Raw genomic sequence first — 12,179 nt, 5'->3', positions numbered from 1 at the left:
TACATGTGTAATACATATATTGTCATGTGTCTTATTATTTCAATGTGAGCAGTTTTTGTGGCGCACGATTGGGTGCTGATAGTGCAGTTCTCCAGACCTGCTGCCAGCTGCCAGTATGAACCAAGAAATGAAACGTCGCATTTTGGATTCGACAGGAAAAATGGATATTGAAGGACTGTGTGCAATCAGAACGGGGAGAACGCCTTGCGGTCCAGGGTTTGTCAGCAGTAGGGGATTTTACACCTGGGAGCTGAGGATGTTACAGCCATTCCTCTCTCGCTTGCTCCGCAGTGGTTCCATGGTGTAATGGTGAGCACTCTGGACTCTGAATCCAGCGATCCGAGTTCAAATCTCGGTGGGACCTGTATTTAACCATAAGTTTTGATCATGTGAACTACCAAATGTCATATGTCTGGACCACAAGTGTACAATCGGTCATATAAAATACAATGCAGATTCCGGTATCTGAGGTCGAAAATGGTTTAATAACAAGTAATGTGTATTTTCAAGTGTTTCTGTTTAATTTCAGAAATGCCCTGCGCTTAATTTTAGTCCGAGATTGTAGTAGAGAATGACAGTAGTAGCGCCAATAATGTCCCTGATACGTTTCATTGCACAGGTCTCTGGCACGCATTTCTTTGTGTGTTGCAGGACGCCGTGGCTAAGATGGTTACAGCGCCTCCCTAGTAAACGGTGTCTTTGGTTATATTTTTTTTTTTCAGCACCTCAACGTTGAGGCTGTGTTTTTGTCACATTTTGTGACTGTTGGGGAGCACCTCCAACACAGACAAATACTTTCCTGTAGTCGCAGGATAAACATTTTTGTCAAAAGAGAACGAGAAAAACTAATAATAATAATATCATAAAAATAAATAAATAAATGAAATAAAAAAAAAACTGCGACGAGGATACGATTGTAACCGGTATATAGTGCACTAATAATCCTACACCAAAGCTCCTGATCCAGTGCCACGTTTTCACTGCAGCCACTAGAGATGAATGGTGACCGAGTCATTTTTTACTTCATTTCTTTCATTTTCTGTTATGCAGAGAGAAATAAACGTCGCCGTCTTTCAGCAGTTGATCTCGAGTGGTATACTTTAAAAAAAAAAAAAAAAAACATCTAGAAACACCAACACAACGCAGATATAGAATAGCCGGAGTGTGAGCGCAGGCAGGGAAACAGAGAAGCGGGTTTCAGCTCTTACTAGTCAAGGAGAGACACACACAGACGGGTTACACCATTCAAATCCACGCGTGCAGATGTCGTTTCAGCTCTTGCTGCATCAGATAGCTTCAGCCATTGTGAAGTATTCGAAAATGTTTGAAAGAAAATCATAATATCCAGAGATTCCCTGCAACGTAAAACCGACATAGGTGATTGGTTCCATGGTGTAATGGTTAGCACTCTGGACTTTGAATCCAGTGATCCGAGTTCAAATCTCGGTGGAACCTTCCGTTTATTTTCATTGTCTTACAAAAACAAATTGAAAATCAGGTTTTTATTTTAAGTGACCAATGTTGTAGACTCCCACTGCTAGCTTTAAAAGCATTAACTGGTGGGACTCGGTTTTACAACCTTCCAACGTACCCATCGGTGCTTGAGTAGATGTCCAATGCGCTATCGATTGCATCACAGAGCCTCTCGAGGGCATTAAGCAAACGTACCTACCAGCAAACTAAGCGCGGCATGGTCCGGAATAATCTGAAAGGGAGAACTACTTCTAGTTCTTGAACAATTAGAAATGGACCACAGCAATTCATTTAATTATGCGGCAGTTTATTATGATTCATTGTCTGTCACTGCTCAGGGCTTGGGGGCTGTTCCGTTTTCGATGCTTCAGCTTTGTTAGCAAAGGAATTCCTGGCCAGCCGTGCAGACCTCCACAGCAGCGTCCCTGGTGGTCTAGTGGTTAGGATTCGGCGCTCTCACCGCCGCGGCCCGGGTTCGATTCCCGGTCAGGGAAGTTACTTTATTGCCCATTAGTATTCCGATTAAAACCATTCTATTACTCTTCATTAATCAGATGTACATATGTCTATTTCTTGGCTGTGGCCCGACTGCATTCAATTAAAAGCACACCCTTGATATTATTACAGGGTCTGTGCACATTGATTCGCAACCCCTTTTGGCATTAACTTCTTTTCAGTCTGCAGAAAAGGATTTTACAATTGCTCCTTACAAGTGAGAGGACAGCTAGGGTTTAACCACCCCCATCTACACAATCACACAGTTAACACAATAAGTACCGACTAAAAAGAGACACAGAATTATTCTATGCAGCCACTCATTCAGTGCTCCAGTGCTGTGACGCGCAGCAAATCGGTAGGTGCGTTCAAGTGCCTGTAACTCAAAAACGGAAATCGGTAGGTGCGTTCAAGTGCCTGTAACTCAAAAACGGAAAGGGCTAGGCACGCAGTCTACATACCAAACGAAAGAGGAGGCTCCGCGATTTCCCCTGATATCTAACATGCCCAGGTGTCATGTTTCTAGAATAAACTATAGCGTCCAGAATACAGTGCTGCCTTCACTTGCTAGGAGACAGCTGTGCGAATTTGTATTTGAAAGTGTATATTCACTTATAAAGATCCAACGTATTTAGTTTTTAAGGGCATGTTTATTAATTTAAATTAGCAATACCGATGTTATTCAAACCGTTTCTAAATATACATGTGTAATACATATATTGTCATGTGTCTTATTATTTCAATGTGAGCAGTTTTTGTGGCGCACGATTGGGTGCTGATAGTGCAGTTCTCCAGACCTGCTGCCAGCTGCCAGTATGAACCAAGAAATGAAACGTCGCATTTTGGATTCGACAGGAAAAATGGATATTGAAGGACTGTGTGCAATCAGAACGGGGAGAACGCCTTGCGGTCCAGGGTTTGTCAGCAGTAGGGGATTTTTCACCTGGGAGCTGAGGATGTTACAGCCATTCCTCTCTCGCTTGCTCCGCAGTGGTTCCATGGTGTAATGGTGAGCACTCTGGACTCTGAATCCAGCGATCCGAGTTCAAATCTCGGTGGGACCTGTATTTAACCATAAGTTTTGATCATGTGAACTACCAAATGTCATATGTCTGGACCACAAGGGTACAATCGGTCATATAAAATACAATGCAGATTCCGGTATCTGAGGTCGAAAATGGTTTAATAACAAGTAATGTGTATTTTCAAGTGTTTCTGTTTAATTTCAGAAATGCCCTGCGCTTAATTTTAGTCCGAGATTGTAGTAGAGAATGACAGTAGTAGCGCCAATAATGTCCCTGATACGTTTCATTGCACAGGTCTCTGGCACGCATTTCTTTGTGTGTTGCAGGACGCCGTGGCTAAGATGGTTACAGCGCCTCCCTAGTAAACGGTGTCTTTGGTTATATATTTTTTTTTTCAGCACCTCAACGTTGATGCTGTGTTTTTGTCACATTTTGTGACTGTTGGGGAGCACCTCCAACACAGACAAATACTTTCCTGTAGTCGCAGGATAAACATTTTTGTCAAAAGAGAACGAGAAAAACTAATAATAATAATATCATAAAAATAAATAAATAAATGAAATAAAAAAAAAACTGCGACGAGGATACGATTGTAACCGGTATATAGTGCACTAATAATCCTACACCAAAGCTCCTGATCCAGTGCCACGTTTTCACTGCAGCCACTAGAGATGAATGGTGACCGAGTCATTTTTTACTTCATTTCTTTCATTTTCTGTTATGCAGAGAGAAATAAACGTCGCCGTCTTTCAGCAGTTGATCTCGAGTGGTATACTTTAAAAAAAAAAAAAAAAAACATCTAGAAACACCAACACAACGCAGATATAGAATAGCCGGAGTGTGAGCGCAGGCAGGGAAACAGAGAAGCGGGTTTCAGCTCTTACTAGTCAAGGAGAGACACACACAGACGGGTTACACCATTCAAATCCACGCGTGCAGATGTCGTTTCAGCTCTTGCTGCATCAGATAGCTTCAGCCATTGTGAAGTATTCGAAAATGTTTGAAAGAAAATCATAATATCCAGAGATTCCCTGCAACGTAAAACCGACATAGGTGATTGGTTCCATGGTGTAATGGTTAGCACTCTGGACTTTGAATCCAGTGATCCGAGTTCAAATCTCGGTGGAACCTTCCGTTTATTTTCATTGTCTTACAAAAACAAATTGAAAATCAGGTTTTTATTTTAAGTGACCAATGTTGTAGACTCCCACTGCTAGCTTTAAAAGCATTAACTGGTGGGACTCGGTTTTACAACCTTCCAACGTACCCATCGGTGCTTGAGTAGATGTCCAATGCGCTATCGATTGCATCACAGAGCCTCTCGAGGGCATTAAGCAAACGTACCTACCAGCAAACTAAGCGCGGCATGGTCCGGAATAATCTGAAAGGGAGAACTACTTCTAGTTCTTGAACAATTAGAAATGGACCACAGCAATTCATTTAATTATGCGGCAGTTTATTATGATTCATTGTCTGTCACTGCTCAGGGCTTGGGGGCTGTTCCGTTTTCGATGCTTCAGCTTTGTTAGCAAAGGAATTCCTGGCCAGCCGTGCAGACCTCCACAGCAGCGTCCCTGGTGGTCTAGTGGTTAGGATTCGGCGCTCTCACCGCCGCGCCCCGGGTTCGATTCCCGGTCAGGGAAGTTACTTTATTGCCCATTAGTATTCCGATTAAAACCATTCTATTACTCTTCATTAATCAGATGTACATATGTCTATTTCTTGGCTGTGGCCCGACTGCATTCAATTAAAAGCACACCCTTGATATTATTACAGGGTCTGTGCACATTGATTCGCAACCCCTTTTGGCATTAACTTCTTTTCAGTCTGCAGAAAAGGATTTTACAATTGCTCCTTACAAGTGAGAGGACAGCTAGGGTTTAACCACCCCCATCTACACAATCACACAGTTAACACAATAAGTACCGACTAAAAAGAGACACAGAATTATTCTATGCAGCCACTCATTCAGTGCTCCAGTGCTGTGACGCGCAGCAAATCGGTAGGTGCGTTCAAGTGCCTGTAACTCAAAAACGGAAATCGGTAGGTGCGTTCAAGTGCCTGTAACTCAAAAACGGAAAGGGCTAGGCACGCAGTCTACATACCAAACGAAAGAGGAGGCTCCGCGATTTCCCCTGATATCTAACATGCCCAGGTGTCATGTTTCTAGAATAAACTATAGCGTCCAGAATACAGTGCTGCCTTCACTTGCTAGGAGACAGCTGTGCGAATTTGTATTTGAAAGTGTATATTCACTTATAAAGATCCAACGTATTTAGTTTTTAAGGGCATGTTTATTAATTTAAATTAGCAATACCGATGTTATTCAAACCGTTTCTAAATATACATGTGTAATACATATATTGTCATGTGTCTTATTATTTCAATGTGAGCAGTTTTTGTGGCGCACGATTGGGTGCTGATAGTGCAGTTCTCCAGACCTGCTGCCAGCTGCCAGTATGAACCAAGAAATGAAACGTCGCATTTTGGATTCGACAGGAAAAATGGATATTGAAGGACTGTGTGCAATCAGAACGGGGAGAACGCCTTGCGGTCCAGGGTTTGTCAGCAGTAGGGGATTTTACACCTGGGAGCTGAGGATGTTACAGCCATTCCTCTCTCGCTTGCTCCGCAGTGGTTCCATGGTGTAATGGTGAGCACTCTGGACTCTGAATCCAGCGATCCGAGTTCAAATCTCGGTGGGACCTGTATTTAACCATAAGTTTTGATCATGTGAACTACCAAATGTCATATGTCTGGACCACAAGTGTACAATCGGTCATATAAAATACAATGCAGATTCCGGTATCTGAGGTCGAAAATGGTTTAATAACAAGTAATGTGTATTTTCAAGTGTTTCTGTTTAATTTCAGAAATGCCCTGCGCTTAATTTTAGTCCGAGATTGTAGTAGAGAATGACAGTAGTAGCGCCAATAATGTCCCTGATACGTTTCATTGCATAGGTCTCTGGCACGCATTTCTTTGTGTGTTGCAGGACGCCGTGGCTAAGATGGTTACAGCGCCTCCCTAGTAAACGGTGTCTTTGGTTATATTTTTTTTTTTCAGCACCTCAACGTTGAGGCTGTGTTTTTGTCACATTTTGTGACTGTTGGGGAGCACCTCCAACACAGACAAATACTTTCCTGTAGTCGCAGGATAAACATTTTTGTCAAAAGAGAACGAGAAAAACTAATAATAATAATATCATAAAAATAAATAAATAAATGAAATAAAAAAAAACTGCGACGAGGATACGATTGTAACCGGTATATAGTGCACTAATAATCCTACACCAAAGCTCCTGATCCAGTGCCACGTTTTCACTGCAGCCACTAGAGATGAATGGTGACCGAGTCATTTTTTACTTCATTTCTTTCATTTTCTGTTATGCAGAGAGAAATAAACGTCGCCGTCTTTCAGCAGTTGATCTCGAGTGGTATACTTTAAAAAAAAAAAAAAAAAACATCTAGAAACACCAACACAACGCAGATATAGAATAGCCGGAGTGTGAGCGCAGGCAGGGAAACAGAGAAGCGGGTTTCAGCTCTTACTAGTCAAGGAGAGACACACACAGACGGGTTACACCATTCAAATCCACGCGTGCAGATGTCGTTTCAGCTCTTGCTGCATCAGATAGCTTCAGCCATTGTGAAGTATTCGAAAATGTTTGAAAGAAAATCATAATATCCAGAGATTCCCTGCAACGTAAAACCGACATAGGTGATTGGTTCCATGGTGTAATGGTTAGCACTCTGGACTTTGAATCCAGTGATCCGAGTTCAAATCTCGGTGGAACCTTCCGTTTATTTTCATTGTCTTACAAAAACAAATTGAAAATCAGGTTTTTATTTTAAGTGACCAATGTTGTAGACTCCCACTGCTAGCTTTAAAAGCATTAACTGGTGGGACTCGGTTTTACAACCTTCCAACGTACCCATCGGTGCTTGAGTAGATGTCCAATGCGCTATCGATTGCATCACAGAGCCTCTCGAGGGCATTAAGCAAACGTACCTACCAGCAAACTAAGCGCGGCATGGTCCGGAATAATCTGAAAGGGAGAACTACTTCTAGTTCTTGAACAATTAGAAATGGACCACAGCAATTCATTTAATTATGCGGCAGTTTATTATGATTCATTGTCTGTCACTGCTCAGGGCTTGGGGGCTGTTCCGTTTTCGATGCTTCAGCTTTGTTAGCAAAGGAATTCCTGGCCAGCCGTGCAGACCTCCACAGCAGCGTCCCTGGTGGTCTAGTGGTTAGGATTCGGCGCTCTCACCGCCGCGGCCCGGGTTCGATTCCCGGTCAGGGAAGTTACTTTATTGCCCATTAGTATTCCGATTAAAACCATTCTATTACTCTTCATTAATCAGATGTACATATGTCTATTTCTTGGCTGTGGCCCGACTGCATTCAATTAAAAGCACACCCTTGATATTATTACAGGGTCTGTGCACATTGATTCGCAACCCCTTTTGGCATTAACTTCTTTTCAGTCTGCAGAAAAGGATTTTACAATTGCTCCTTACAAGTGAGAGGACAGCTAGGGTTTAACCACCCCCATCTACACAATCACACAGTTAACACAATAAGTACCGACTAAAAAGAGACACAGAATTATTCTATGCAGCCACTCATTCAGTGCTCCAGTGCTGTGACGCGCAGCAAATCGGTAGGTGCGTTCAAGTGCCTGTAACTCAGAAACGGAAATCGGTAGGTGCGTTCAAGTGCCTGTAACTCAAAAACGGAAAGGGCTAGGCACGCAGTCTACATACCAAACGAAAGAGGAGGCTCCGCGATTTCCCCTGATATCTAACATGCCCAGGTGTCATGTTTCTAGAATAAACTATAGCGTCCAGAATACAGTGCTGCCTTCACTTGCTAGGAGACAGCTGTGCGAATTTGTATTTGAAAGTGTATATTCACTTATAAAGATCCAACGTATTTAGTTTTTAAGGGCATGTTTATTAATTTAAATTAGCAATACCGATGTTATTCAAACCGTTTCTAAATATACATGTGTAATACATATATTGTCATGTGTCTTATTATTTCAATGTGAGCAGTTTTTGTGGCGCACGATTGGGTGCTGATAGTGCAGTTCTCCAGACCTGCTGCCAGCTGCCAGTATGAACCAAGAAATGAAACGTCGCATTTTGGATTCGACAGGAAAAATGGATATTGAAGGACTGTGTGCAATCAGAACGGGGAGAACGCCTTGCGGTCCAGGGTTTGTCAGCAGTAGGGGATTTTACACCTGGGAGCTGAGGATGTTACAGCCATTCCTCTCTCGCTTGATCCGCAGTGGTTCCATGGTGTAATGGTGAGCACTCTGGACTCTGAATCCAGCGATCCGAGTTCAAATCTCGGTGGGACCTGTATTTAACCATAAGTTTTGATCATGTGAACTACCAAATGTCATATGTCTGGACCACAAGTGTACAATCGGTCATATAAAATACAATGCAGATTCCGGTATCTGAGGTCGAAAATGGTTTAATAACAAGTAATGTGTATTTTCAAGTGTTTCTGTTTAATTTCAGAAATGCCCTGCGCTTAATTTTAGTCCGAGATTGTAGTAGAGAATGACAGTAGTAGCGCCAATAATGTCCCTGATACGTTTCATTGCACAGGTCTCTGGCACGCATTTCTTTGTGTGTTGCAGGACGCCGTGGCTTAGATGGTTACAGCGCCTCCCTAGTAAACGGTGTCTTTGGTTATATTTTTTTTTTTCAGCACCTCAACGTTGAGGCTGTGTTTTTGTCACATTTTGTGACTGTTGGGGAGCACCTCCAACACAGACAAATACTTTCCTGTAGTCGCAGGATAAACATTTTTGTCAAAAGAGAACGAGAAAAACTAATAATAATAATATCATAAAAATAAATAAATAAATGAAATAAAAAAAAAACTGCGACGAGGATACGATTGTAACCGGTATATAGTGCACTAATAATCCTACACCAAAGCTCCTGATCCAGTGCCACGTTTTCACTGCAGCCACTAGAGATGAATGGTGACCGAGTCATTTTTTACTTCATTTCTTTCATTTTCTGTTATGCAGAGAGAAATAAACGTCGCCGTCTTTCAGCAGTTGATCTCGAGTGGTATACTTTAAAAAAAAAAAAAAAAAACATCTAGAAACACCAACACAACGCAGATATAGAATAGCCGGAGTGTGAGCGCAGGCAGGGAAACAGAGAAGCGGGTTTCAGCTCTTACTAGTCAAGGAGAGACACACACAGACGGGTTACACCATTCAAATCCACGCGTGCAGATGTCGTTTCAGCTCTTGCTGCATCAGATAGCTTCAGCCATTGTGAAGTATTCGAAAATGTTTGAAAGAAAATCATAATATCCAGAGATTCCCTGCAACGTAAAACCGACATAGGTGATTGGTTCCATGGTGTAATGGTTAGCACTCTGGACTTTGAATCCAGTGATCCGAGTTCAAATCTCGGTGGAACCTTCCGTTTATTTTCATTGTCTTACAAAAACAAATTGAAAATCAGGTTTTTATTTTAAGTGACCAATGTTGTAGACTCCCACTGCTAGCTTTAAAAGCATTAACTGGTGGGACTCGGTTTTACAACCTTCCAACGTACCCATCGGTGCTTGAGTAGATGTCCAATGCGCTATCGATTGCATCACAGAGCCTCTCGAGGGCATTAAGCAAACGTACCTACCAGCAAACTAAGCGCGGCATGGTCCGGAATAATCTGAAAGGGAGAACTACTTCTAGTTCTTGAACAATTAGAAATGGACCACAGCAATTCATTTAATTATGCGGCAGTTTATTATGATTCATTGTCTGTCACTGCTCAGGGCTTGGGGGCTGTTCCGTTTTCGATGCTTCAGCTTTGTTAGCAAAGGAATTCCTGGCCAGCCGTGCAGACCTCCACAGCAGCGTCCCTGGTGGTCTAGTGGTTAGGATTCGGCGCTCTCACCGCCGCGGCCCGGGTTCGATTCCCGGTCAGGGAAGTTACTTTATTGCCCATTAGTATTCCGATTAAAACCATTCTATTACTCTTCATTAATCAGATGTACATATGTCTATTTCTTGGCTGTGGCCCGACTGCATTCAATTAAAAGCACACCCTTGATATTATTACAGGGTCTGTGCACATTGATTCGCAACCCCTTTTGGCATTAACTTCTTTTCAGTCTGCAGAAAAGGATTTTACAATTGCTCCTTACAAGTGAGAGGACAGCTAGGGTTTAACCACCCCCATCTACACAATCACACAGTTAACACAATAAGTACCGACTAAAAAGAGACACAGAATTATTCTATGCAGCCACTCATTCAGTGCTCCAGTGCTGTGACGCGCAGCAAATCGGTAGGTGCGTTCAAGTGCCTGTAACTCAAAAACGGAAATCGGTAGGTGCGTTCAAGTGCCTGTAACTCAAAAACGGAAAGGGCTAGGCACGCAGTCTACATACCAAACGAAAGAGGAGGCTCCGCGATTTCCCCTGATATCTAACATGCCCAGGTGTCATGTTTCTAGAATAAACTATAGCGTCCAGAATACAGTGCTGCCTTCACTTGCTAGGAGACAGCTGTGCGAATTTGTATTTGAAAGTGTATATTCACTTATAAAGATCCAACGTATTTAGTTTTTAAGGGCATGTTTATTAATTTAAATTAGCAATACCGATGTTATTCAAACCGTTTCTAAATATACATGTGTAATACATATATTGTCATGTGTCTTATTATTTCAATGTGAGCAGTTTTTGTGGCGCACGATTGGGTGCTGATAGTGCAGTTCTCCAGACCTGCTGCCAGCTGCCAGTATGAACCAAGAAATGAAACGTCGCATTTTGGATTCGACAGGAAAAATGGATATTGAAGGACTGTGTGCAATCAGAACGGGGAGAACGCCTTGCGGTCCAGGGTTTGTCAGCAGTAGGGGATTTTACACCTGGGAGCTGAGGATGTTACAGCCATTCCTCTCTCGCTTGCTCCGCAGTGGTTCCATGGTGTAATGGTGAGCACTCTGGACTCTGAATCCAGCGATCCGAGTTCAAATCTCGGTGGGACCTGTATTTAACCATAAGTTTTGATCATGTGAACTACCAAATGTCATATGTCTGGACCACAAGTGTACAATCGGTCATATAAAATACAATGCAGATTCCGGTATCTGAGGTCGAAAATGGTTTAATAACAAGTAATGTGTATTTTCAAGTGTTTCTGTTTAATTTCAGAAATGCCCTGCGCTTAATTTTAGTCCTAGATTGTAGTAGAGAATGACAGTAGTAGCGCCAATAATGTCCCTGATACGTTTCATTGCACAGGTCTCTGGCACGCATTTCTTTGTGTGTTGCAGGACGCCGTGGCTAAGATGGTTACAGCGCCTCCCTAGTAAACGGTGTCTTTGGTTATATATTTTTTTTTTCAGCACCTCAACGTTGAGGCTGTGTTTTTGTCACATTTTGTGACTGTTGGGGAGCACCTCCAACACAGACAAATACTTTCCTGTAGTCGCAGGATAAACATTTTTGTCAAAAGAGAACGAGAAAAACTAATAATAATAATATCATAAAAATAAATAAATAAATGAAATAAAAAAAAAACTGCGACGAGGATACGATTGTAACCGGTATATAGTGCACTAATAATCCTACACCAAAGCTCCTGATCCAGTGCCACGTTTTCACTGCAGCCACTAGAGATGAATGGTGACCGAGTCATTTTTTACTTCATTTCTTTCATTTTCTGTTATGCAGAGAGAAATAAACGTCGCCGTCTTTCAGCAGTTGATCTCGAGTGGTATACTTTAAAAAAAAAAAAAAAAAACATCTAGAAACACCAACACAACGCAGATATAGAATAGCCGGAGTGTGAGCGCAGGCAGGGAAACAGAGAAGCGGGTTTCAGCTCTTACTAGTCAAGGAGAGACACACACAGACGGGTTACACCATTCAAATCCACGCGTGCAGATGTCGTTTCAGCTCTTGCTGCATCAGATAGCTTCAGCCATTGTGAAGTATTCGAAAATGTTTGAAAGAAAATCATAATATCCAGAGATTCCCTGCAACGTAAAACCGACATAGGTGATTGGTTCCATGGTGTAATGGTTAGCACTCTGGACTTTGAATCCAGTGATCCGAGTTCAAATCTCGGTGGAACCTTCCGTTTATTTTCATTGTCTTACAAAAACAAATTGAAAATCAGGTTTTTAT

The 12,179-nt window shown here is 42.2% G+C and overlaps 14 non-coding genes across 14 annotated transcripts; all 14 read left to right on the top strand.

Moving 5' to 3' along the window:
* The first annotated feature begins 292 nt into the window (after positions 1–292).
* Positions 293–364, top strand: trnaq-cug (transfer RNA glutamine (anticodon CUG)). The gene has a single exon. It is a non-coding gene; the product is annotated as a tRNA-Gln (tRNA).
* A 1,019-nt stretch (positions 365–1,383) lies between these two features.
* On the top strand, positions 1,384–1,455 carry trnaq-uug (transfer RNA glutamine (anticodon UUG)). Its single transcript has one exon. It is a non-coding gene; the product is annotated as a tRNA-Gln (tRNA).
* A 440-nt stretch (positions 1,456–1,895) lies between these two features.
* Positions 1,896–1,967, top strand: trnae-cuc (transfer RNA glutamic acid (anticodon CUC)). Its single transcript has one exon. It is a non-coding gene; the product is annotated as a tRNA-Glu (tRNA).
* A 993-nt stretch (positions 1,968–2,960) lies between these two features.
* Positions 2,961–3,032, top strand: trnaq-cug (transfer RNA glutamine (anticodon CUG)). Its single transcript has one exon. It is a non-coding gene; the product is annotated as a tRNA-Gln (tRNA).
* Positions 3,033–4,052: 1,020 nt separating this feature from the next.
* Positions 4,053–4,124, top strand: trnaq-uug (transfer RNA glutamine (anticodon UUG)). The gene has a single exon. It is a non-coding gene; the product is annotated as a tRNA-Gln (tRNA).
* A 440-nt stretch (positions 4,125–4,564) lies between these two features.
* trnae-cuc (transfer RNA glutamic acid (anticodon CUC)) lies at positions 4,565–4,636 on the top strand. Its single transcript has one exon. It is a non-coding gene; the product is annotated as a tRNA-Glu (tRNA).
* Positions 4,637–5,629: 993 nt separating this feature from the next.
* On the top strand, positions 5,630–5,701 carry trnaq-cug (transfer RNA glutamine (anticodon CUG)). The gene has a single exon. It is a non-coding gene; the product is annotated as a tRNA-Gln (tRNA).
* Positions 5,702–6,719: 1,018 nt separating this feature from the next.
* Positions 6,720–6,791, top strand: trnaq-uug (transfer RNA glutamine (anticodon UUG)). Its single transcript has one exon. It is a non-coding gene; the product is annotated as a tRNA-Gln (tRNA).
* Positions 6,792–7,231: 440 nt separating this feature from the next.
* On the top strand, positions 7,232–7,303 carry trnae-cuc (transfer RNA glutamic acid (anticodon CUC)). Its single transcript has one exon. It is a non-coding gene; the product is annotated as a tRNA-Glu (tRNA).
* Positions 7,304–8,296: 993 nt separating this feature from the next.
* On the top strand, positions 8,297–8,368 carry trnaq-cug (transfer RNA glutamine (anticodon CUG)). Its single transcript has one exon. It is a non-coding gene; the product is annotated as a tRNA-Gln (tRNA).
* Positions 8,369–9,387: 1,019 nt separating this feature from the next.
* On the top strand, positions 9,388–9,459 carry trnaq-uug (transfer RNA glutamine (anticodon UUG)). The gene has a single exon. It is a non-coding gene; the product is annotated as a tRNA-Gln (tRNA).
* A 440-nt stretch (positions 9,460–9,899) lies between these two features.
* Positions 9,900–9,971, top strand: trnae-cuc (transfer RNA glutamic acid (anticodon CUC)). The gene has a single exon. It is a non-coding gene; the product is annotated as a tRNA-Glu (tRNA).
* Positions 9,972–10,964: 993 nt separating this feature from the next.
* trnaq-cug (transfer RNA glutamine (anticodon CUG)) lies at positions 10,965–11,036 on the top strand. Its single transcript has one exon. It is a non-coding gene; the product is annotated as a tRNA-Gln (tRNA).
* Positions 11,037–12,056: 1,020 nt separating this feature from the next.
* trnaq-uug (transfer RNA glutamine (anticodon UUG)) lies at positions 12,057–12,128 on the top strand. Its single transcript has one exon. It is a non-coding gene; the product is annotated as a tRNA-Gln (tRNA).
* The last annotated feature ends 51 nt before the right edge of the window (positions 12,129–12,179 follow it).

This window comes from Acipenser ruthenus, chromosome 11 (genome assembly GCF_902713425.1).
Source record: "Acipenser ruthenus chromosome 11, fAciRut3.2 maternal haplotype, whole genome shotgun sequence".
Classification (NCBI taxonomy): domain Eukaryota; kingdom Metazoa; phylum Chordata; class Actinopteri; order Acipenseriformes; family Acipenseridae; genus Acipenser; species Acipenser ruthenus.
The sequence above is the reverse complement of the archived record's forward strand: the minus strand, read 5'-3'. Positions and strand labels throughout refer to the sequence as shown.